The 25,869-nt window shown below is 36.5% G+C and overlaps 1 protein-coding gene across 7 annotated transcripts in view; it reads left to right on the top strand.

Moving 5' to 3' along the window:
- LOC105226929 (neural cell adhesion molecule 2) overlaps positions 1-25,869 on the top strand; it is a 263,927-nt gene that overhangs the window by 83,811 nt on the left and 154,247 nt on the right. The window lies entirely within an intron of this gene.

Here is a 25,869-nt window from a genome sequence, read left to right as displayed (position 1 = left end):
TTGTATGAAGTTGCCTTTAATTAAGGTTTAGAATTTCGGTAATATTCATGCGCTCTGTATTTCACAAGATTTTTTCATCAATTAAGTGCTAGTAAGCGCTCAATTTACTTCCGTACTTTTCAAAATTTAAAAATAATCGATAACTGCAAAAGTTCTCCAGGGTTGCCGTCGTCAATTTGTTCATCCAAAACGTTGGAATGGTTGAGTTATATTGAAACAAAAGTTCCTAGAATTATGAACCTTTGATTGTTGCCCAATTCTCAACCACTCGAATTGTTGTGGAAAAGCTTGGTTCTCTAGTTTTAAGCTTTCTTTCGTATTGGAAATTTTATTTAAACAAAAATCTTACTTTTCCCATTGGACAAATTATAATATCTCCTCTTGAAATTGAAAGCAATAATGATCTCATTACTCGCATCAATCATCAACTATCTGAGTCTAATTCAGCAGCAAAGCAGCCCTCTTTTAACTTAAGCTATTAATATTCATAAATCTCCTTCTCTTGGAAATTAAACTTCTACTCTAAAATCGAACTTATTTTATTGTCAGAAAATTTTTGTCATACAAAAGAAAGCTCGGTGTATGGATGGCACACGAGTTAACGTAAAAATACCTTATGAACCGAGTTTCTAATTTCGAATCGCAACAAAATGAAACCATTTCTGAAGCGGCGAAACCAGAACTGTTAGGAAGAAAGGTTTTTATATATATTTTTGGTGGGATTAACAATGACTTATCTTCTATTAACTGTTCTCCTATGACTAGACTCATAATTCGTGCGAGCCCTGGACCACAAATAGACCTTTTGTTGGAAGCAATCGCACGGATGTGGCTAGGATTGGTCAAAACGAGTAGAATTTGTCAAAGAGGAGAGCAATTGTGGTCTAGCCGAGTTTCCAATTTCGAATCGCCACAAAATCGACGCGCCTTTAAGCGGCTAAATCAGAAATTTTTTTCTAAGTATTTGATGTAAATAACATACAGTTATCTACCAAGTATGAGTAATTATCTTGTGGCCAAACTCTTAATTCGGATGAGTTTTTTCTGAAGGAAGAAGTCACCCAGAATGCTACATCAATACGGACTATGGTTACCACAGTTCACCATCTCATAGTTTTCTAGAGTTTGTTAGTTCATTCGGCCTACATAACAGTTCAAAAGGCCACGGTCTGATACACTACACTACTTGGTAAAAATGTATATGATTTTTAGTTAACTCTAACCTTCACACGGCGTGTGTATAAATTTGGCAGTTATCCGATGAATAGTTTGAGAATTATATAATCTTGAGTGAAGCAACTTTTGTTTTTGCGAAAAAATGGATAAAAATAAATTTTGCGCGATTTCAGCGATGGAATATTACTTTTAGAAGAAAATAAATACAGTTGAAATGAAAGCTTGTCTTGAAGACTAGTTCTGAATGGTCGTAAAGGGAAGTTTCTAGTGACAGTACGTATTATAAAAATAGCAACTGAACGTTTACATAATATCTTTCAAGAATATTTGTGTATGAGAAAGCTCTCTCTGCAAATTAGTGACCAGAACAAAATGACGATTTGATGATTCGGGCCAATTCCAAAACTGCAAACATAATACATCCGAGTTTTTGTATCGATATGTAAGAATAGATGACACGTGACTTAATCTTTTCACTAGAAAGTCCAATCGACAGTCATTCGAGTTGACTAGACGCGATGAACCCGATGATAAAACTCAACAGTGGGCTTGGAAGGTTATGGCATCTGTATTTTGGGATGGGCAGAGAACAATTTTTACTGACTACCTTAAAAAAGGAAGGACCATCAAGAGAATAGTCCTTAATCAATCTCTACCTTAAATCTACAAAAATGTTGTCGAAAAGTTAGATGGCGGCTATAGTAACCGCCGAAGGGTACTACGTTGAATATAAAAACGAATTTTCCCAAAAAAATGGTTTTTACTACGGTAGGCTGGGGACTCTTTTATTGACCTGTTATCTGCACCTTCAGCTAAATTCTCTTCGGTATTATTATATAAATCATGCGAACAGGGATCCTAGGAATTGGCTCGACTAGATTATGGTTACGAATTTTCCTCAAAAGCTTGTTCTGCTTTAGATTAATGTCGTGCTGAGTATGAGACCTCGTCGTTGAACTGGCTGAAGCTTGCCTTGTTAGTTCCTCCCCTACTTTCCGTTGAATTGTGGTTATCTTTTGAATAGTTCTAGACAGAGTTTCCATTTTTCTGGTCAGAATTTCTTCAAAAGTTACTTGTGTCTTAGATTAATGTCGTCCTGAACCTGAGACTTCTTTTTAGAACTGGAAAAAATCTTATCCCTTGAATAGTTCTAGATAGCGCTTCCAATCCTCTGGCTATACCTTTCATCTCCATAGCGAAATTGACTCGGAAATATTAACTAAACAAGGCGCTTAGCTCCGAAAATTCCACAAGTAGTAACTAAACCTACTTTTTAACATAGTAACCCGCATGTAAAACGCACTTGGGCTCACTGAGCGTGACCGAACGTTTATAGCCCACACTTGCCACACCGCATGATGCGTAACTGCATTAAATTACATACAATGTTGTTGACTCCAAGCCAAGCGAATGCAATAAATCAAGAGGAAAACGAGTATGGGCGTGGCTATTTGTGGGCAGACAGCCAACAACAACAACAACACGTGCAAGCAACAATTTCCAACCCTTTGTCTTGTTACGCTGAGACGCTGTGCGCAACAATGTGCATGAAGATGATTAGAAAGGGAACAGGAAGCGGGTGTGGTGCCTGACTGCGGTTGCCCTGCTTTACACTTGTTTTACGATATTCAATCAGCTTGTGCGGTGTTGTATGTGTGTGAGCGTGTGCTTGTGTTTACGTTGCATGCGCTTGGATTCCCGTTACGCTCCATTAATTTCCCCCAAAGGTCTACTTATTTAACGCTACGCAAAAAACTTGCTGCTTGTATCTCTTACTTTATTTATTTTTTCGCCTTTTTTCCTTGCTTTGAAGTCTTTTAAAGAAAGGGTGCGCCAGCCACTGTGCAAACGAAAGCGAGCGAAAGTGTTACAAGTCGGGGTAATTGTTTGTGCGGCGTTGGCGACGAAAGTGATTGCCTACTTTTGTGCGCTGCCAACGTAATACCTTTCGCTGGGCTCTCAAAAGTATACAATGTTTGTTTTTTTTGGTCGAGGCAATTTTTAAGATTTCACATCATTTAACGTCGTCTCGTCCTCTGTGTGCAACGTTGTTGTCTCCTAAAATTATTTCTCATATTTTTTTGTTGTGTTGAAGTTTCAACTCACCTTTTCATTTAACTTCCGCCTAAACTCACGCTGAATTAGCCACAAATAAAAACTCAAAGAACTGTTGATGCGGTGTGCAGTTGTACGTGGGGTTGGCCTAGTGTTGCGGGGGACGGGGTTACGTGCAATGACACCGGAGCAAAAAGGATTCATGTAATTCCTTATTCAACGCACACACTTGAATCACAACATCAAAAAAGCCCGCAATGTGCGTGTCACCCAGCAAAAAATTTTGTTGGCGCTTAAAGTGAAGCACGGCAAGCCGTCAAATATTCGAGCTAGGTTATTTTTTTCAAGTCTGATCACCTACTTCTGGTAAGCTTGAGGTCTAAAATGGTGAAATAAGTTTTGAAGTCTGCAGTATCCCAACAGACTTAAAGATGATCAAATAGATTATGGTGAAAATAAAGTCAATATTCATTGCGAGACTCGAGTTGAACTATCAGAAATCTTGTTTAGTACCAGATTGAAGTCTTGCAGTCCGCTCATCAAGAGCTCATCAGATGTTTAGATAAGGATAAACATCAATCAAACGGAAATATCATTGAGCTTTTTTTTGTGCCATGAAGCTTTTTAAAGTTTTTAGGACCAATTCGAATTTTCCATAGTTTCTTTTATAAGTGTCTTCTAAGGAATATTATATACAAGCTTTCTAGAATCTCTTCACCCTTCTGACCTTAAAAGTATGCCAAGGCTTTAGGAAGCTTTCTAAGTTGATCTAAGGTAACCTTATTGCCCAAAAAGGATTTTGGTTCAATAATAGGGCCAACAATGCAATTGAGCTTTTTTGTACCTCGAAGCTTTTCACAGTTTTCGGCAATAATTCGTACAATCTATTTACACTAATCTTCTATTAAGAATATTTTTCGACCCGCATCTTCTACCGCTTCCGATCTTCAACTTGTTTCAGTGCTTCAAGTAGCTTTCGTGATTGTTGGTCTGAGGTAAGTACTTAATAAGTATTTCTTAAATGAGATGAAAGTATATAGTAAATTAATTTAAAGACTGTATTGAATATTTAATTTTAGTCTCCAGTCGCAAAATGGCAAAAAAATGTAGTAGGCCAATATTTATATTCAGAATCAATTCACTTGACTCCTAATTCCTCAAGATACTCACATTCCCGCTTACTGGGTTACAGTGTTCGACGCGCTTGTGCGCCGCACGCATGTAGGCAACGATTTTTATGACTCTTTGCTGGCACGCCTAAAAGTAGGCCAATATTTATGAGTTCACTAACTTTCAAGCGCTACACACACATAAGCCTACAAACGTATTTACATATTTATGGCATTCGGCAACAATTCGGTACATTTATGTGCCCAATTTCATATTATCGCCGTTTATATGGCCGCTTATGAAGCAGCGCGCCAACTAATTTTGAAATAAGCGTAATATATTTCATGCTGTTGATAAGCATCTCTCAGCCATTTTTTCTTGTTTTTCAATTTTTTTTCGTTCTCAATTCTTTTTTTTTTGTTTTTCCAATTGTGCACATAAATCTGTAAATTGCATTTCGTGGCGCATGCCAAACTAGCAGCGCAGCTTTGTCTTCATTTCGCCATTCCTCAAAAGATAATCAAATCGAAAATATTATAAAATATTTTATTGCGCGCAGTAATCTAATAAGAAACATGTCGCTGTTGGCGTGAGCAGTGGCACTCCAGTTTCGGAGACATTTGCTGCGCGCTGAAATGTATGCTAAGCTATTTCCATTATAATATGCGGCAATTATTTATGCCTTCAACTCAACTTTATCACGCTTGCTGACTTAGGTTTTGACTTTTTTAGAAGTTGCCGCTTTCATTAGAATTATAAATGTTGCCATGTGATTTGTTGCTGCTTGCTTACTTGCCTTCACTCCCATATCGCACTCTTTTATCACCACGAAAGCTTCGTATCTAATGACCCTAAAATGTGCTCATGCCCTTAGCTGCCTCACAGAGATTTGCATAAGCAATTTTTTCCGGAATTTGCCTGTCTTCTGTCTCAAATGTGTATCTTTTACACATATTCTGTTTGGTTTGCTTGCAGTCAACGTTGAGTTACAGTTAAGCTTACGAGCACAAAGTGACTTTTTCATAGAATTGTTGATGAACTTTTGTGTTTTTTATGCCTATGTGATTTAAATCTAACTTTTTATCAGTTTCAGCTTTGTCAGTCAACTACAAATTTACAAATCTGAGGGATTTTCTGAGTTTCACACTTTGGAATGAGAGCAAAATGCTTATAAGTGACTTTAAGGACTGACTTTGTTGGTTTAAAAGTGGAGCGGAAAATGAGCTTTGAGCCTTAAAAAAATAGAAACATTTTAGTAACAAATTTAAGTTTTTCAAAAGAAAAGTTAGAGAGTTATAGAATCGAAACTTTAGTAATTGAATGTGTTGGTTTTCTTAAATACTTGAAGCCAAAAGTTAGTCAAAATTTCTGCTTCACTAAAAGCAATACGTATTCTTAAGTATCCTTATAAACCTCTTCTTATACTCGTATTAGCAGGTTCAAATTTTTTTCTTTAAAAAGTTATATTATTTAGCCCTAAAGAGAGCAGTTGCTGCTGAAGTGCAAAAATAGCTCCTTTTTCTTTAGTTGAACCTTTTCATAGTCTCTTTTTATTCTATTAACCAATTCGAGCTTTCTGTTTACCTTAGAACAGAATGATTCGTCTGTCAATTTGGCCTTCATCATCGGCAGATCTTTGCTCATTTCTAAAATTCAGTTAATTTTTTGCTTAAGCATAACCTCAGTCCATTTGTCTTTGATAATTTCTAGAGCTTAATTAATTTTTCTATTAGCCTTATTTTTTCTCAGCCTCTAACTATACTCTTCACCAAATCGAGTTTTCTGTTTACATAAGAAAAAAAAAATGATTGGATCCGGTCAGTCCTTATGCCTTCGGCAGGTCTTTGATCATTTCCGGATATAAGTTATCAAGCCTCAACTTTGAGACTCTCTGTTTTTGTAATTTATTCACCCTTACCTACTCGAAAAATGCATTTTAAAAACCTTTAAAATTTGGATTCAACAATTTTTTTTACCAGAAGTGTACATAGTGCTCCCTATCTGTTATGACTCCCTTTATTTGCCATTTTCTAACCAATATATTTTATTTTATACCAGTTATGAACCAATTGTTTACGTAAATAGAAAAAGAAAATTAAAATGACTTCAGAAAAATATTCCTTCAATTAAAAGTAAAAGTGCTTGCTTTTTTTAACATAACTTATTTCTGTTTCTGTTTCTGTTCTGGAGTTATCTGTATGACTTTGAAATACATAAACTTCAATTCAACTTTCCATATATTCCTAACTGATTCCTGTTTTTCTAAAACATTACTATTCATGACAAAAATTTCCTCAAGCTTATGCACACTAGATTAGTTCTAGCTAGTCATAATTGCTCTGTGTTGTTCGTTTAACGATTTCTGTTGATTGTTTTGGTAAACTCTATATATGTATGTATACTAGTGCTTTTTTTTGGTCATATCGCAACCAAATCAAAGTTGTATTCCTTTAATTCTTACCACAGTTAGGTCTTTTTTTTTATAGTAGGGGGAAGCATCGAAAGCCGGCCTTTAATCCGCTAAACCTAACAACTCTCCCACGGGACCACCGATTAAGTATTACTTCGTGGGAGGGACAGGACATTTAAATCTCCTCTATCGGGCGGACTGACGGACGCCTAATTGGTTCAAAAAGTCTCAGTTTTGTCATTATGTATGCTGACGCTTCGCTGACAGCTTTCCATAGTTAGGTCTGTGTCTTTGCTGAACTATATGTCCTTGCTTAGGTTCATGTTTGAGCTCAGGAACATGACTTTGCTAAGTGATCGTTATATACAGAATTTGTTCATACGGTTTGGAAAGCAAACACTTAAAAAGCTGATAGTACTCGTATGTTAACTTTTGGGTATAAGGTCTACTAAGTCATCATGTAAAAAGCTGATAGTATGTTAACTTTTGGGTATCAGCTATTAAAACATTATCTTTTTGCACTGTTCTAGTACCATCGAAGCTAATTTAAAGAGTCAAGTTGAGGTTGTCAAATCTGCTGCATAGCATTACTTAGATATAATCTTTAAAATACTTATTGATATATACATATATATACTTGAAATTTCTTCAACTACTGATCGAGAAACCCTAAGCATAATTACAATCTATCAGGTACTCATGATAACCGGTAGATACTAACCGCCAAACAAGCTAATAAAACCCTCTAGAATTAATAGTCTACCGCCGTGCAACCTTCACAACCGCCACAGGCTATTGGTGCGCCATTATTTTTAATATTTTTTGTCAGTCTACAAATTATATTTTTACGAGCCATTTTATGCTATTAAATGCTCCCATGTTTTGCTATTAAATATCTCCCCAATATATATGTAGGAGTGAGTGCATACATATTTTTAATACCCTAAAACCAGGAAAAGAGCAAAAAAAAAAGAATAGCATAAAATGAAATGCGTTTCAATCAAGCGTTACAAATAATTTCGAAAAGGCTGCCAGTTTTGTGGCTTATCGCTTGTCATCAGTTGGCAATACCAATACACACACATACATATATACCAATATATATAAAGCTCTCTCCACACTACATAATAACTATGAGCTTAGATCGCCACAAACTGGAAAACCATTTAGGCGTAAATATTGCCACAAAATTTTGGCACGTCTTACAAGCCAGAACACACATACAAACGCATACAAACGTGCTCACAGCGAACTCTTGGCATTAGCAAAACTATGAGAGGACTTGCAAGGACTTTTTGGGGATATTTTTTGCTTTGCTGTCGGCAATCTATGTGTTTGTCAGCTAGCGCAAGCTGGGCTTAGCAAAAGCATTTGCAGGCACTGAGCTACATATATATACTCGTATATTTGGTGGGAGTGTGTACATGCTTATGGTTGCTGCCTGTATACACTAGAGTGTTCAGTTGCTCATAAATATATAAATGTATCTCGTTGAACTATTGCTACGGTGATTATTTTATGTTTACTTTTCGGCAAATACATACACACATGCTTCCATAGAGCTGTTTACTCGCCATGTAGCTGTGCGTGTGAGTTTGTGACAGTCAGCAGGACAATTTATTGACAGATTTTTTTCGTTCTCATTTATTTTATTTGCCATAAAACTTGGAAATATTACCGAAATTCATGAAAAATGCTTTTGTGTGTATGTGTTGTGTGTGTATCGATATCGATTTTTGCTATAATTCGCAGCGAAAAGTTGTTGGTTAGAGATTAGGTAAAGTTTTTGCCATTTGCCAAAGTTTTTAACTACTGCCAGTTCAGACGTAGTTCGGTTGTCAACTAAAGTAAATATATACGTATGTATATATAGTTCTATATACATATACAAGTATACATATTTACACGCATATATCGCCTTATAATTGAAACATATTGCTTTTGCAGTGCAATGTTGTTGCACACAATTTCATCATATCGAGCTTTTATTACTTCCGTCTGCTTTATTTGGTGAATAGGCTACCGTTAGTTAAACTTTTATTTATATTTTTGTGTAAATATTACTATTGTATACCGTATGCTTAGTAAAGTAAACATTCTATGTTGTTTTTGTTATCACTTTAATGAAAAATCGAGATATACCATTGGGATTTTGTGGTACCACGAAGCTTTTCATAATTTTCGGCAATAATTCGAAGCTTTCACAAAACTTGCTAGAATTTTCTATTAAGAATATGAGAATATAACGAGCCTTTAATAAAATATCGATAAATTCAACTGAGCTTTTTTGGTTGCACAAAGCTTTTCATAATTTTCGGCAATAATTCGAAACTTTCACCGATTTTCTTACTACCGTCTTTTTTTAAGAATATCCTTTGAGCATTCAACAATCTCTGCACGGTTCTGAGCTTAAACGCCTCAGAGCTTTAAGTAGCTTTCGAGTTTTATTGATCTGAGGTGAAAATTCTATTCAAAATTGTTTTTGGCTCCGTATTGCGGTAATTACTGCAATAGAATAGTTCGGTGTCACTAAGCTTTTCAAAGTTTTCTATAACACTTCGAAGCATTCACAGATATTTTTTGAATTTCTTCTTTTTAGAACATTATTCAAGCCTTACAGAATCTCCGCACCCCTTTGATCTTAAACATGTGCCAAAACTTCAAGTAGCTGTCGTGTGCTCGAAATGGTTTTTGTTAATAATGTATTGGAATTGTGCACGAAACTTTTCTCGGTTTTAGATAATAATTCGAAGTTGCCACAGATCTTCTTACAAAGTCTGCTTTTAATAATATTCTTCAAACTTTCTCCTCCCCTTCCGAGCTTAGACGTGAGTTAGAGCTTTAAATAACTTTCTTATTTTTGTTAATGAGGTGAGCTTTTTGTTCAAAACGGGTTTTGGCTCTATAATGCGGCCCCAAGTGAAATTGAGCTTTTTTCTGCCTTGAAGCTTTTCACAGTTTTCGGCAAAAATTCGTACCTTCCACAAAACTTTTTTCAAGAATATGATTTCAGCTACTTTTTCATGAATATTCTTTAAATCTTCAAGAATTTCTTTATTTTTTGAGCATAACTGTGTTTCAGCGCTTTAACAAGCTTCTGTTTTTTGCTAATTTGTGGTGAGCGTTATTCTCAGAGCTGTATTTCGCTCGATAGTGCATGCACAAATGAAATTGATCTCTTTTGCGCCACGAAGCTTTTAGCAGTTTTCGGCAAAAATACGTACCTTCCACAAAACTTTTTTCAAAAATATAATTTCGGTCACTTTTTCAAGAATATTATTGCAATCTCCAAGAACTGCCTTTGGCTAGATAATGTGGTCACTAATGTAACTAAGCTTTGTTATGCCACGAAGCTTTAGCCGTTTTCGGCAAAAGTTCGTACTTTCCATAAAACTTTTTTCAAGAATATGCTTTCAGCTATTATTTCAGAAATATCCTTTATATTTTGAGTTGTGAGAGCTTTTAAATTTTTTTTAGATTTTAGGGGAGCTTTTTTCTGAAACATTTTTTGACTCAGTAAGGCAAGACACTCGTAGCTGAAATGAAAAGTTTAGTGCTAATCGTAACAAAATAATTTCGCTGAAGGTCCACATTGCAGCAAATCAAGCTTTTTTGTGAGCTATCGTCGACGTTTTTCGAGAACTGAGCAAGCTCCTATAGAACAAAGCAGATTTTTGTTCAAAATGAGTCCAAAGTTTTTATGTAGAAGTCTGTTTGTTCAACATTAAATGACTGGCGCTCTGTTGTTGACTCGGCTATAATCGCGTAAGCGGTGTCTACGCCAGTAAAGAAGAAGAAGTTTTTTCAACATTTGCTAGCATTTTTTGAGACTATGGCACCCTTCCAGCCCACAAGCGACATCTCTCACCACTCCACTTGCTTCCACTTGCAGCACACAAGCATTTTCAATGGTAAACGAAATGCTCGCCACATAGATTTAATAAAATTGCTGCTGTCGGTAGTTGCCATTAAACAAAATGTGGCTTCGCACAGCCAAAAACTTTATGATTTCATTGTGCCGGCCGCAAGTTGGCAATAATGGCAAAGAATGCCAGCGACAATCATAACAAACAGACACGCATTAAACGAATTTCACATTTCGTTGTTGTTGTTGTTGTAATTTTTGTTTTGTATATATTGCTCTACTGCTGCCAAAGCTGAATTTGTTTGCATTAAGGCCAGCTAGGGGAGCTTCTATGTGTGTGAGGCCGCTTGTTTAGCGGTTAAATTGGTTTCGTTGTTGTTGTTGTTGCTGCAGAAAACTATAACACACATTTGGGGGTTTGCAATTAAGCAGCGCGTCTGCTCAAACATTTGCGCTACAGACCACAGGCGTGATATGCTTTTGCAGCTTTAGATACGTTCGCTGTTGTTGTTGTTGTTTCAGCGTTAAATGATTGCCACTCGGCGCCGTCTGTCATTAATTGTGGTCCATCATGCTTTGTGCTACCACACAACCACACTTGCATATACATATGTGTGTGTGCATGTATAAATAACGGCGCTTTTTGCCGAGACGCTCAGCTGTTGCAGCGAAATTTCCATTAGAATTCGCTTATTTTGCGCCAAACATTTCTAGCGTATAATTTTCGCAAAATTTTTGTTGTTGTTGGAATTTTTGTTGTAAGTTGTTTTTGTTTTTTTTGTTGTAGATGTTGGTTTTTGTTTTCATTGTTGTTGTTGAAATTTTTTTTGTAGCTTTTGTTGTTGTTGTGTTTGTGTTTTTATTGTTGTTGTTGTGTTTTATTGTTGTTTTTTTTGTTTTTGTCGTTGTTGTTATCACGCTGCGTTGGCGATTAACTATAATTGCAGCTAGTGCTTTGTGCGCCTTAATTACATACACATATCCATATAAACAAATAAATAATTGCGCATGTGTGTGTGTGTGTGTAATTTGTGTTTTTTGTTTCTGCACGCGTTTCTATGTGTTGGTGTGACAAAGCGCCTGACTATTCGCACATCATTGCCATTGACAGCTCGCTTCACATAAATGTATGCACATAACGGCTTATATGTATATACATACATATTTATATACCATGTATTTACTGTTTTTGTTGTTGTTTTTACATATTTAATGTTTACTACGTGCGCACACATATAAATATGCGCCAACACCAGCAAATAAACGCAAATCCGCAACTACTCACTCACGCATGCATATACAGTATATGTGTGTGTGTATGTGTCAATATTTGCCAGCACAGTTGTGCGGAAGTGCCATTCGCATCCGTTTCGGTGCACATATACACACGAAAATACATTTATATGTGCCACTTTCTAGCAGCAAGGATTATGCAGCACTCATACACATACACAAACACACACATGCATGCGAATGTAGCATATCAAGTTTATTCATATTTTATTGGCGCTTGAGCTATTTTCACTTCGCCGCTGCGGCTGAAACACTCCAAAGCGTCTGCCATGAAATGAAATGAAATGACTGCCTACAAAGGTGCTCTTATGAGGACTACGTGGCGCTTATGTACAAGTGCTTGGGTCACAACCACTCACATACACACGCATACATGCAGTTGCGCTAGTTAAGCGAAAATATGCAAAACGTGCGACTAACTTTACCATATTTCACATTTTGTGCGTTGGCATTAAACGCTTTCGCTGTCAAATGTAATTATTTATTACAACAACAGCAACATATGTTCAGATAAATGGATGTGCGGAGGCTGAAATGCATATCAGCGTATAATTACGGTAGTAGTTTACAGGCAGTAGTAATGGTAGTAAGTTTTATTGATAATCTAGCGGCGAAAATATTTTCAAAAATTGACGTTTCCTTTTTTTCGCGTCCGTAAGTTTTATGAAAATATTTCATTTGAAAAAAAAAATCTTGGAAAAAAGCTATTTTTTGACTGAGGAAACCATTGCAATCCTTTAAAAAGACATGAACAATATAAGCAATTGGAAGATATTTCAACAATAATGAATGAATAGTCAAAATATTGTTTAAACTTCGTCAACGGTGAAGATTAATTGGCTCTGCATATCGATTGTACATACGAGTATACATATTTGAAAAATTTTCCGAAATTTTGAAGTTGATTGGGCAAATATTTTCAGAAATATGAGCACATTTATTTTCAAGAATATTTTAACCTAGTATAATCGGCACCCAAGCATCTTTAAATGCGCGACATTATATTTTCAGAGTCAGTGAAGAAATTTTCTTCGAAACTGCTGGTGCGATCGACTTGCATTTTATAGGGATCGAGTGAATATGATTTTTGGAGTTTTAAGTCTGTCTGAAGTTCAATTTTTTTTCTAAAAAAAAAACTATTTTTAGGAACCATAATTTTACCAAATTTGCAAATTTTGGCTAGTCTTTTGATCATTACCTTTATTAATTTACATTAATAAAAATAGTTGGTTTTTATCGGATTTGAGATCGACTTAAGCAAACAAACCTTCCGCATAGTCTGATACACGCTTTCGAAGGTTTAGCTCGATTTTGGTTAATCAGCTGGACCAAAAAACATTAAAACGTATTACAGGCTATTACATAAAGTACATTAAATACCAAGAATGTAAGAGGAAACACACGTTTTTATGGCTTAGAAAACACTATAAGCTCTTAAGAAAACTTCAATCAGCGCTCAAAAGCTACAAAAGACATTTAGAGAAATAAAAAATCAAACTCTTAGTTATGTATTCCGAAATTATATCTTTTCAGCCACAAAAATTTAAAATTAATTCCTATCATCCCTACAATCTATGGTATATGAAAATAAATTCCTAAATATCGCGAATTACCCGAAATATCAGACTATTTCTGAAAATTACTCGAAAATTTCTCGAAAATTTATTTCGAAACTTGGAACGAATTTCTTTAAGATAATTCAAACTGTCAAAGTATGCCAACTTTGGCCTACATGGCGTATATCACATATGATGTATTCTATAGACGATATCAATGGAGGTGCGCGAATTAGTAATTAAAACTAGGACGCGTAAATTGTTTGTATGTATTATTTCGTGGTTAGACAGCAATCTAGATAACGTCGAAAGAGATAAATAGGGTAGTAGTAGAGAAAAATTCAGTCCTACTAATATTTCGTTTTGATGTGCGTATAAGGTCTTGGCTTCATTTGGTGTTCGATCTAGCTGACTACATATAGTCATCGCATAAACTAGAATTATATGTAATTCAGTCCGAAAAACTCTTGAGATTAACCAGGACTTTTTCAAAAGCGGATTCGAACCACTAAAAATTGATATTTCAACAATTTTATCTTGAGTTATAGAAAGATTATTCTAAGTGCGGGTAGGCATTTCAAATTTGTTTTCCTTTTTAGACTGAATGGTCTTTCGTCATTTGCTATAAACATTTGTTTCTTTTATGTTTCCAACTTTTTTTATTTTTTATTTAAAGAAAATTTTTGTACGAGCCAAGTATGACTATGCGAATTACAGAAAGTGCTTTAACCCAGGTAAATGCTAGTGAGACCAAAATCATCGCTTTGCAGGCTTTATATTCGCACTGACATTTTTTTGATATTCAAGGTTAAAATATTTAAAATTTTCGACGAAGTTACTCATTTCCTTCTACAATATACTATATAATTGACAGAAACTTCAAGTTAAAGTTTAAAGAGTTAAATTAAATTAAATAAAAATATATTACGGTCTTTAGTGCACTTCTTCAAGAATTCAAAAGTCTTGGCACTGCAGATGCTTAAAGTAGAGATCCTAAGTTTAGAAATATCATTGAAAGTTTTCTTCAACACCGATATTCATGTCAAATATTTCCAGTCAAAAAAAAAACTCTACAAGTAGGAATTTTCAGTTGTGACTTTTCTGTAACAGAAACGTTTACAGAAGCCTACTTTTTCTACTTAAGGGCTCCTACGCGCTTCCTCAACTCTGTGAGATCCATATTAACGAAAAAAGTCTCGAAAATCGAACTTAGACGACTCTTAATATCAACACTAACAACTTAGAAAATATTAATTCGTAAAATATACCTAAAACATGTTTTCCGATTTACATATATACCAACACACTTATTTACAAATGCATGTATGTGTAAGTGCCCATAACAGTTTATAGTTTATGCGTCAATGCTGACTGCAGTAAACTGCTTTGAAATTCAGTGCAATGCATCAAGTCGAAGTAAAATTTATGCACCCGCATACAGGCGGGCAGGTTGACACTCACACACACACACACACGCAGACACACATGAATGCATGTATGCATGAGTAGTGCATTGAATGGGTAAATGTGTGCGCGCACACTCATACATATGTAAAACGCTGCACTTCCAACAAGTTAAAACACCAAAACGCTCGGATGGAAATCGAAAAGCACACACACGCATACACTCACGCACACAAACAGGCCATTGTAAAATATTTATAGGTAAATACTAAAAAACTTACATAAAAGAAAATAAAGTAGTAAATAAATAAAAGCGTGCACAAAGGGGAATAAAAGTTGCTGGCAACAGCAACAACAGCAAACAAAAAAGAAATGGGTCAAACTGGGAAATGGAGTTTAAACGCATACTTCCACGACAAATTGAGGCACAAACGCAGGCATGCACAGACAGCAACATATACACCTGCCTATATATATAAATATATCTACATATAGTTTTACAATATTGTTGCTGTTGTGTTTTTAACATGTGGAAAAAAAAACTTATAAAATATTCCACTGCATTGAGAGGGACAACTTTCCGGGAAGTGCATGCCACACATAAATGCATGTGCATGCCGTTATAACTCTATATGGGTAGTATATATGCATACGTAACTACAAACATATGTACATATTGATTGAAAGCGTCCACACTAAGCTTCCACTTATGAAAAATAGAACAGCACTTCTGATCGAGTGTGTTGAAAATGGCGGCAAAACTTTAGATAAACGTTAACTATTTGTGTTGTTGTGTTTCGAAAGTGTGTGTTATAGTGAGTGAACGGAAAGTGATTGTAACGCAACAGTTATTATTTTTAATAGCACTAAACAAAATAAAGACAAAAATAAAAATAAAAAACATTAACTTCGGTTGCATCGAAGCTATAATTTCTTTCATAAATACAAAATATTCTTTACTAGCAACTGATTCAGATCGTTCAGTTTGTATGGCAGCTTCATGCTATAGTAATACGATCTGAATAATTTTTTTCCTAGATACCACCATGATTTTATTTGAGAATCCATGCAAAGTTTCACGAAGATATCTTCTCAAACGAAAACACTTTGCATACTTTATTCCGATCGCTCAGATTGAAAGGCAACTGATCTGATATCGGCCGTACTTGGTGGAAAAAGCAGGGGTCCAGAATTACAACCCGATATGACAAAAATTGAAGAACAAATTCGAGTATATACAGACGGGCGGATAGACGGATGGACTCATCTTGTCACACTGATCATTTGTAACAGAAATTGAAAAGTCCCTGACCCTGACCAACGTAAAACATGTTTTTGGCAAAATTCGTTTTTATATTAATTATGTGTACATAGTTTGCTTCAAGGGTTATATACTGATTATAACGACCCTACAAATTTTCGATACCATCATGTAGTACGATTTGTTTTTTGCTTCAAAATAAACCTCAGTTTCGACGATTTCTTCTTCATTCGACGAAAATTTTTTCCAAACGAGAACATTTGGAAATCTGAGAACAGCAAATAGTCGCTGGAGGCCAGATTTGGAGAACGCAGTGGTTGAGGAGGCAATTCGATGCCCAATTCATGGATTTTTGCCATCATTTCCACTCACTTGTGACACGTTACATTGGCTTGGTAAAAAAGCATTCTTATTCAAATGCGTTTCTCGGCGATGTCGTTCAAAAGGTCCAATAACACTTTCTAATAGTCGCTACTGATTTGCGTTCCTTTTTTAAGGTAGTAAATGAAAAATTTTTCATGCCCATCCCAAAATACAGACGCCCTACTGACTGTTGCGTTTCTCAACGCTGTAGAGCGGGTTCAGCTTGAGCAGCCCACTCAGATGAATATCAATTGGACTTTGGAGTAAAAAAATGCAGCCATGTGTCATCTATTCTTACATTACGAAGCAAAAACACGAGCTTACTACGCTTGACCATGTCCAAACACTACTCCGAATCATCAACTCGTCGTTGCTTTTGTCAAAAGTGAGCTTGCACACGGCAACCACTTCGCACGGAGCCTTCTCATACCCGAATATTCGTGTATGATATTATGTACATATTTAGGTGATATCTTTAGTGTGTCTACGAACTGTAACTACTTCACTTTATGGTCCTCCAAATTATTATACTTTCGTTGGCTACAACTTCATTTGGGCGTCCATTGCGTTTACCGTCTTCGGTTTTCATTTCACTATGCCTAAGCTTAGCATACAGGTCCTTGATGGTTGATTTTCTTGTGGCAAAATCTAGAAACCCTTCATCAAGCCAAGTTTTAGCTTCAACTGCTTTTTTTAATTCAAAAAGCAATATTTTGTTAACAGGCGAAATCATATAGACGTGCCTGAAAACAGTACCCCAGAATATGAAAATAGTACAATGGGATATTATATTAGGGTTCCAATTCACTGAGCATGGCTTAGACTTCATTTTTTCAGTCCATTGATTCTGTGAAAGTGAAAACATTCTGTTTTTATGTGATGCATCTGAAAGTACATCGGAAAACCTCATTTCGTACAAACTAGAGTTTACTCTACAGACGAGAGCTTTAGCAAAACAAGCCTATGGAATCATGTTCTTCTGCTTGCCTTGCCTTTTGGTCGAAAAAAGCTGTTAACCACAGAACTCTTAGAACCTCTAAGCGATATAATTTTTTGAGTCAGGAGCTTTCTTGATTGAATCTGGACTCAAGCTTTCATTCACTTCGGGGTCCTTTAAGCTTTGTGCGACGGCAGCAATGGTTGATGTAGGTAGATTCACCGCTTAGAGAACAAGAGTCAACTTTTTCAGAGAGAGTGGTGCCGCACCTCGTTTTTATGTAAGGAATTTTGAGGAAAGCGAGTCCACGGGTTCAATCTATATAGATTGCCTTGTCTTCTGATCGAAGAAGGCTGTCAACCTGAGCCTCAGAGGACGTCTAAGACTTAATTAAACCAAAAAGTTAAGTAAAGCGAGTTCACAGCTTTAAGCTATAAAAACTACCTTGTCTCCTGGTCGAAGAGGGCTATCATTCTAAGTCTCAGAGGATGCCTAAGCCTCAATGTAACTCTGTTAGCCTTCTGAAACTTCGTAATGTCGAGCCTTAACTTCGTTTAGTGTTGTTTAAAGCTCAGACCATTGAAGGGATGTAATTTCACTGCTTAAATCAAACAAAAGGATTAAAAAATACAACAACAGTGTTGTCGCCCCAATCAGATAACACATAAACCCGTATTTAAGCTGACGTTGCATGACGTGCTGCATGCATTTGAGCGTAAAATAGTGAAATTCGATTAGGCGACACACACATACACACACAAGCTAACGGTTGTGAAAGCACTTTTAAATTTACATACTTTCACCGTTAAAGTAACGCAGCGCTGCCGTAAAGCGCACGACACGTCACACAAACGTTTGCAACCCAACGAACGTGCGTGGCTCAGCACTTCAGTGCTCACCTGGTTGCACGTGGCATCAGTGGATAACACCAAGTGCCCGACATTTGTATGCAAATTGTGTCACTCGCTCGCTGGCGCTTCAGTCTGTCTTCTACACTGACTGGCTTGCCACTTTAAACTCCACTATTTCAACGGCGCAGTGGTAGCTACTGTGCTTGCCGCACTCAGGTGGCAGTGGCAAATTGCCCTCACAGCAACAGCAACAGCAACGCATCAACAATCAGGCTCCGGCCAACTGGGAGCCAGCCGTGGCGGCAGTGAAAATGAGTGCGCCGCTTTTAGTTGCCGTGGCTTGTGGCATGTGGCAGGCGACAATGTCGTGTTTTGGTGGCATGCAGCGCAGATTGCAGTTATCTAACAGCCGTTGTGATTTCTAGAAAAAAACGACATTAACACACTTATCCGTTATACATATGTAATCCAGTACCGTTAGATAGGTATAATGTTGCCTGGTTTGCTTGGTAAATGCTTAGAGTGGAGTTGTTGCTGCTGTTTTTGTTGTTGTTGCTGTTGCTGCCGTTACTTACTCTAATTCACTTGCGGGAAGTATGCATTACCTTGTGCTTGCCTGATAATCACATTGTTGTTGGTGTCGCTTACTGCTGTGTCACTATAATGGCATTATGTAAATAAAAGGAGAAAGTGAAAATTGAGAGAAAACTTGGGAGAATAAGCTCTTAAATTGCTACCGAACTTAATAAAGCTTTAACATCACTTTGAGAGTGGTAACTCTGGGCTGCATAGTTTGCCAAACTTAAAAATGATTTGCTCCAATGGAACCATGTTCCAGTAGCTTGGCCTTGTCCAACCAACCTGACTATATTCCGGTAAGAGTTCTATTAAAAGGATATACGAAAGAGAGCAAGCAGACCTTAATCAATCGTTAAAAACTGGAGATAATGTGGCCACTATTTCAAAACATCACCACAGCTTGGCTTACTTGTAGTTACGAAGCGATTGAAGGGTCCACAAAGCCTGTGATTTCCGATTACTAAGTCTATGTTCAAAGTGAGAAGTCTATGGATTGTCATATGAAACCACTTATTGCCTATTATAGCTTAGAAGACGTGAAAGAGTGAGTATATGGAAAAAATGAGCAGATATTCAAAATCATACTATATTTCGGCAAAATTGTGAGCTCTTCACTAAATAGAAGTCATAAAAATTATAAAAGAACAAAGTCCCCTAGATAGTGGCATATGCAGACGACATTGCCATCTTAATAACGGGAATAAATCTAAACAAAAAAATTAGGAGTATTATGACCAACAATCTCAATACAGTCCAGAATTGGTCTTCGCAAGCAGGTCTGGGGTTGAATCCAGAAAAACGAGTCTTGTTGTTTTCTTTTCGATAAATGGAACGCAACTCTCTTGTAAGGGCTACCAAATATTTTGGGATAGTCATCGATAGCAAACTGCTGTAGAAGTACAATGTTAATGAAAGAGTAAGAAAGGCCAGCAATGCCGTACATATGTGGGGATAGTTGCTTAACATAAACTAGGGCTTTTCTACATCTCTCTTACATCATTGCTATTCACCAGTTCTGTTTTACCGTGCGGTAGTTTGGTGGACAGGCTTACGGAAATCTACGTACCGGAAGTCAATGTAAAGTTTTCCGAGGCTTGCTGAATTGTGTATAAAAGGAGCTCTAAGAACCACTCCAACGACAGCTCTTGAATTAGTGTGCCTATAGACCTCTTTGCTGAAAGTTGGCGGAAAATATCAGCGCAACGGCAATTGCCTGGAGGAGAATTTACACATAAAACCTTTAAGCAAAGCTCGGTGGGTAATGGTAGTTTGGCAAACACCGATTACATGAGCTCACTTCTCATCAGAAAGTTCAAAGAAACCATAGATAAAGATGGTTGGCGTAAGCCCATGTAGGCTGCGGCAAAGTTATTATATGTACTGGCCAGAGGTAGGCATAAACCACTGTAATAATTTTCAAGAAAAAATCTTTGTTATTAGGAAATCTACGGAGCTTGCTTCTAATGCATCAGCAGGCAACTGCAGGGTCAATATATAAGTGGACAGCTAAGAAGCACTCAAGGCTCTAACCACGTCTTGCATATCGACCAGAAGTGGCTTATAAAACAGACAGCAGTGGAGATTGTCGCCAGAACCAATGAACTAGATATCAGATCACACAGGCATCAGAAGCAAGAAGATAATAGACGAGATTTGACTATCTCTTGAAAACCTGATCGTCATTAGAAAACCCATGTATTGTCTATAAGGCTCTGGAAGTGGTATCATTAGTTAGACCACAGTCTATTGAAATTTGCGTCAAGTACAGACATCCTAAAGCATGACTACTTATCATAGACTTGGTAACGAAACTCCATCTGAAATAAAACTGGTCTAAGCGTGGCTCCTTAGCCTACCAACCTAATTTAATTTAATCTATGAAGGGAAAGCTGTTAATTCGGAGTCCTACAAAGTTAAGCAGACAAATATATGGATGGATGTTGAAAAAACTGGTGTGTCATATCTTTGAATAACTCGCCTCAGCTCGCCTAAAATTGAAATTTACTATCGCAATAAAGCATTTCACAGGCTCAAGCAGACCTTGTGCCATATTTACGAGCTTTTGCAATCACAAAGGGTCAGTGTTTCAACTGCCTAAATCTGTTTCTACTTTAAAATTTCTAAACCTGTTTCTCATGCTTCCTCTATTCTCCGTCTTCGATTTACGAAATTCAGCTCTTAATGCACGATTTAGTCGCATTCAAGATGAGGTTTTATATAGAAGAAAACTGAGAGTCTATGGTATCTGATTTAAAGGAACCATTATCTCATTCTATATATATTATAAATTTTTCTTCAATACTCTCAGAGTCTGTTGTAGTACATATACCAAAAGCTGTACTTAGAAAACTGAAAGCCGTAGCTACTGCTACAATCAAGAGTCACATAACTCTAATTTGATCCACAAAGTACTTTTAAGCCTTAGTAGGTTAAACTAGCTTCAACTAACCCAAATTTGTCTTTATTCTACACTTTTTCAATAAATTCGTTACTCTTTCCAAAAAATCACAAAGTCCCAGCTCTGTTATACACGACACCCTTGTTTCACTTCGTCTTCACTCTGCACAGCCTTAATATACTAACCAATTTTTCGGAAATCTGCTTGTGCAAGTCAACAAGTCTCAAAAGCTGCAAAATAAATAGTTAACTAAATTAAGACACTAATTAAAACACTTTTCAGGCAAAATTAAATTTTTGATGCGCCAACACGCTTACTACAACAACAATAAAGCGGCGAAAGTGAGGATAAATAAATATTTCATGTATAGAAGATTGCGGATAGGCGAGGCAGCATGGAGCTTGTACTGCTAAAATATAGCTACCCTGTAGGAAAAAAATCAGTTTAACTATAAATCGAAATGATACGAGCTGCTAGAGATGACATTAAGCGTAAAATGAATTGGAAGAACAACTCGGCACACAGCAAAAATTGTTTAAGTTCAAATAGTTATTGTAACTGGTTATGTAACCAACAAAATAACCAATAGAGTAGTAGAAAACTTCAACGGTAGGTGGCGCTGGGTTCAGCAACTTTGAAATCGTAATTTTTTGACTAGTTTTCCTAAATTTTTGCGGCTCTGTTGCTTGTAGTTACAGTAATACGCAATAATGAGACAAAATTGTGAGCTATATATTTCGAAATATATGTTTTTTGACTAGATTGTCCAAATTGCTATATTATCTTTTCATATGCTTGGAGTAATACGTAACTATGAACCGAAAAATATGTTTGGTATTTGGCTCTGGGATCGAAATGTAAGTTTTTTGACTAAATTGTATAAATTTTGGACTGAGCTTTGCCTATATTTGGAGTAATAGGTAACTATGAGACAAAAAAAGTGTATCCGATAGGTGATGCTGTCATCAAAATGTTTAGAAATAGTAGTTTTTTGACAAGGATGTCTTAATTTTGGAGAGAGATTTTGCTAAACTTAGAGTAATACGCAACTATGAAATGAAAAACATATATCGTAGGTGGCGCTGTGAGATATATATTTTGAATAATCAATTTGTTGACTAGATTGTTCAAATTTATATATTTCCTTTTTCTATATTTGTAACTATGAACCGAAAAATGTGTTTGGTATTTGGCTCTGGGAACAAATATAAGTTTTTTGACTAGGCAAAAATGTATACGGTAGATGGCGCTGAGGCCAGCTTAAGGTAAATCCTTCTCTCTACACAATTATAATGCTAATTAGTATCGCTTTCAAGCTTGACATATTATACTCAATCCACGATTATCATATTTTGTCTCAATTTACGTACTTATATTAAACCAGCGCCATCTATCGGCCATATTCTTGATCCAAACTAACACAAAGGTTTGGGAATTTTCATAATTTTCATATTCAAATATATTATCATCAACGTGCGCCTCGATTTCTTCAGATCACTAATTTTCACATTCGTTTTAGCCTACCCAGTTCCTACTGGGTCCTCATACACACATGTAATTCTTAGCACGGACGTCAAACCGACACCCGCAACTTGTGAACAATCTATGTAATTTTCGTGCATCTTTTCTTACGCCAACTTTCTGCTGTAGTTTTTTTTTTAGTTTTTGCTTTTGCGTTGCGTTTCTCCGCTCGTTTGCATTGCGCTTTTTAAGTGACGACTTGATATGCTTGTGCTCGTGCTGACTTCTTGAGTTTGTTATTGTGCATTTTTCCTGACGCTATTTTGCAATATTAAACTCTTCTCATGCTCGCTGTTGTTGTTGTTACTATAGTTATTGCTGTTGTTGTTGCTGCAGCACAGAAAAACTTTAACCATTAAAAGCATACGCTGGGGAAATTACATAGCGTACATTTGGGATATGCAGCTGAATGCAGGAAATGTGCAAGGAAGCAGCCAAGAAGAGCGCCGGTGCCAGCGGGGGTGTGGGTGTGGACTAGAGCGACGCAAGCGGTTCGGGCTAAGATGACTTAAAAAATATTGCCAGCAGACAGCCAAGTTGCAGTCGAAGTGCTTAAGAATGTTTTGCTGTTGTTGTTGCCCAGTTGATGCGCTGTGCCTGTACAAGACCGAGGAGACAGCGACGCAGGCAGCAAAATAGGTGTGGCATTAAAATGAAAAGTGAATATGAGATTTAATAATTATGCACATTGTTCCAGAAAAGCAAGCGCGAACGTGTGTGTAGGTATGCAGCTGGCAATGTGTCATGCAACTGCTCGGCGCACGTGTATGTGTGTGTACGCCATGACAGCCAAGACTTGTGAGCCACGGCGTATGATGAATATTCGCTGCAATTTTGCTCTTTGCTTCCACACTGACAAGTTGATGGCAACAGCGATGCGTCTTCATTTAGATAGCGTAGCGGCACACATACACACACAGGCACATATACCCTCACATGAAAGTGTATTACGTTGCGCGGCAGATGAGCGTACAGCGCGAACGCCAAACAAATTAGGCCAAGGAAAATAACGTGTGTGTCTTAATAATCCCATTTTAATGCAACATCAGCATGAGAGTGGAAAAAACAACAACAACAAGCACACACATGCTTGTCACACAGCGCACATATGCGGCGTGAACGGAGAGTGCAGCAAAAAGTCACGCAAAACTTTTGTGTAATCAAAAAAGCAATGATGTATGCAAAAACATGGCAAAAAATATGAGTAAACTTGCAAGAAGTTGCACGCGTTGCAGCAACGGAAATTCACAAACTTAACACACTTACATACATACACGCGAAAATGAACACTTTTGCGTTTTAATATGTGCCACATGCAGCCTGCTGCTCTCTAAATACCCGCATGTGCTGGTTGCTGTTGCACGTAATGACTAGATGCGTTCTTAATGTGGCAAGGACAATGATAATAACTATGGTGTGGTGATCATGACAGACAGGTTTACGCACAAGCAACTGAATAAGCACGTCTGTATATTTTTAGTTGTAGTTATGTTTATGATTATACTCAGGCATAAACTTAAAGTTAAACTTAGAGAACTTCTAAACTTCTTTTAAAGCGTAAACAATTTAAAGGCTAAAAACCCACATAGCCAATTTCATATGTATGTATGTATGTATATGTAAATAGTCATATTCATTCATACATATGTATGTATAACAAAACTCACTACCAGCTTTCAAGTAGCTGAAAGACCGGTTGATGTCCTTCTTTCGAAATATACATATGTATGTATATATTTTTTATAATCCATTGATATTTTTCATCGGAAATTTTTTTCTGTTATTTGAATTCATATAAAATTTGCCTTTTGCCATTACAATTTTCGGCTGTCATATCATAAATCGTATTGTTGTGCCACGAAGCCCATAAAAATGTCAGTAACAGGCTAACAACATCAACAACATATACATACATACATATAAATATATGTTTATATACGTTTTTTTACAAATATTTTTTATTTGTTGAGAGGGCAAGTACTCTGGCTGACCCAATACTGATAGGCTGCTTGATAGGCAATAAAAAAGCGCAAGCAGCACGAACACTCATGACTCATCCATACAGACTATGTGTTTTCAGTCTACGCCCTCCATGCTCCTACTGGTAGAGGGGTATGGTGAAACGAACGCATGAATTCTGCAGTTTGCACAAACACATTAAATTTGCGCGCTTGATTGAACATTATATAATGAAAATTTAAAAGTGAAGTGCGAAAAAAAAAACTGAAGTAGTTATAAGGGGTCTGACATTTGATTTTAATATGTAGTAAACAAATTTGTAGTCTATCGGATCCAATATTTGTCGAAGTCTAAGTTTAAGTCTAGCCTTAAACCATGTCTAAATCTAAGTGTAAGTGTAAGTGTAAGTGTAAGTCTAAGTCTAAGTCTAAGTCTAAGTCTAAGTCTAAGTTTAAGTCTAAGTCTAGTTCTAAGTCTACGTCTAAGTCTAAATGTAAGTCTAAGTTTAAGTCTAAGTTTAAGTCTAAGTCTAAGTCTAAGTCTAAGTCTTAGTCTAAGTCTAAGTCTAAGTCCAAGTCTAAGTCTAAGTCTAAGTCTAAGTCTAAGTCTAAGTGTAAGTGTAAGTCTAAGTCTAAGTCTAAGTCTAAGTCTAAGTGTAAGTGTAAGTCTAAGTGTAAGTCTAAGTCTAAGTCTAAGTCTATGTCTAAGTCTAAGTATAAATCTAAGTATAAGTGTAAATCTAAGTATTTTTTAGGTCTAAGTCAAGGTCTACGTCTAAATCTAAGATTAGGATTAAGTTTAGGTTTAAGTTTAAATATTTAAGATTAAGTTTAAGTTCTTTAAGCTTGAGAGCACATAAACTCAAAAATGCACTACAAAGTTCATACGGCAAATATAATTCAAATAATAGACTAACCATATCGACGTGGTAAACATAAATTTCCTCTCTATTACGCCAAAGCAAATGCGATTAGAGCAACCGCGTTGCCAACCGCCAGATAATAACGACTAAATTGTTTCGCCCTATTTTTTACGCATCCTGGTTACCATACCACTTACTTGGGTACTTCCACAATATTCGCTGCTTGCCTTCAACTGCGAGACGCACATCAAAACAGCATAACAGCATCT

Source organism: Bactrocera dorsalis, chromosome 3 (genome assembly GCF_023373825.1).
Source record: "Bactrocera dorsalis isolate Fly_Bdor chromosome 3, ASM2337382v1, whole genome shotgun sequence".
Taxonomy (NCBI): Eukaryota; Metazoa; Arthropoda; class Insecta; order Diptera; family Tephritidae; genus Bactrocera; species Bactrocera dorsalis.
Note: the sequence above shows the minus strand (reverse complement) of the source record. Positions and strands in the feature narration are given on the sequence as shown.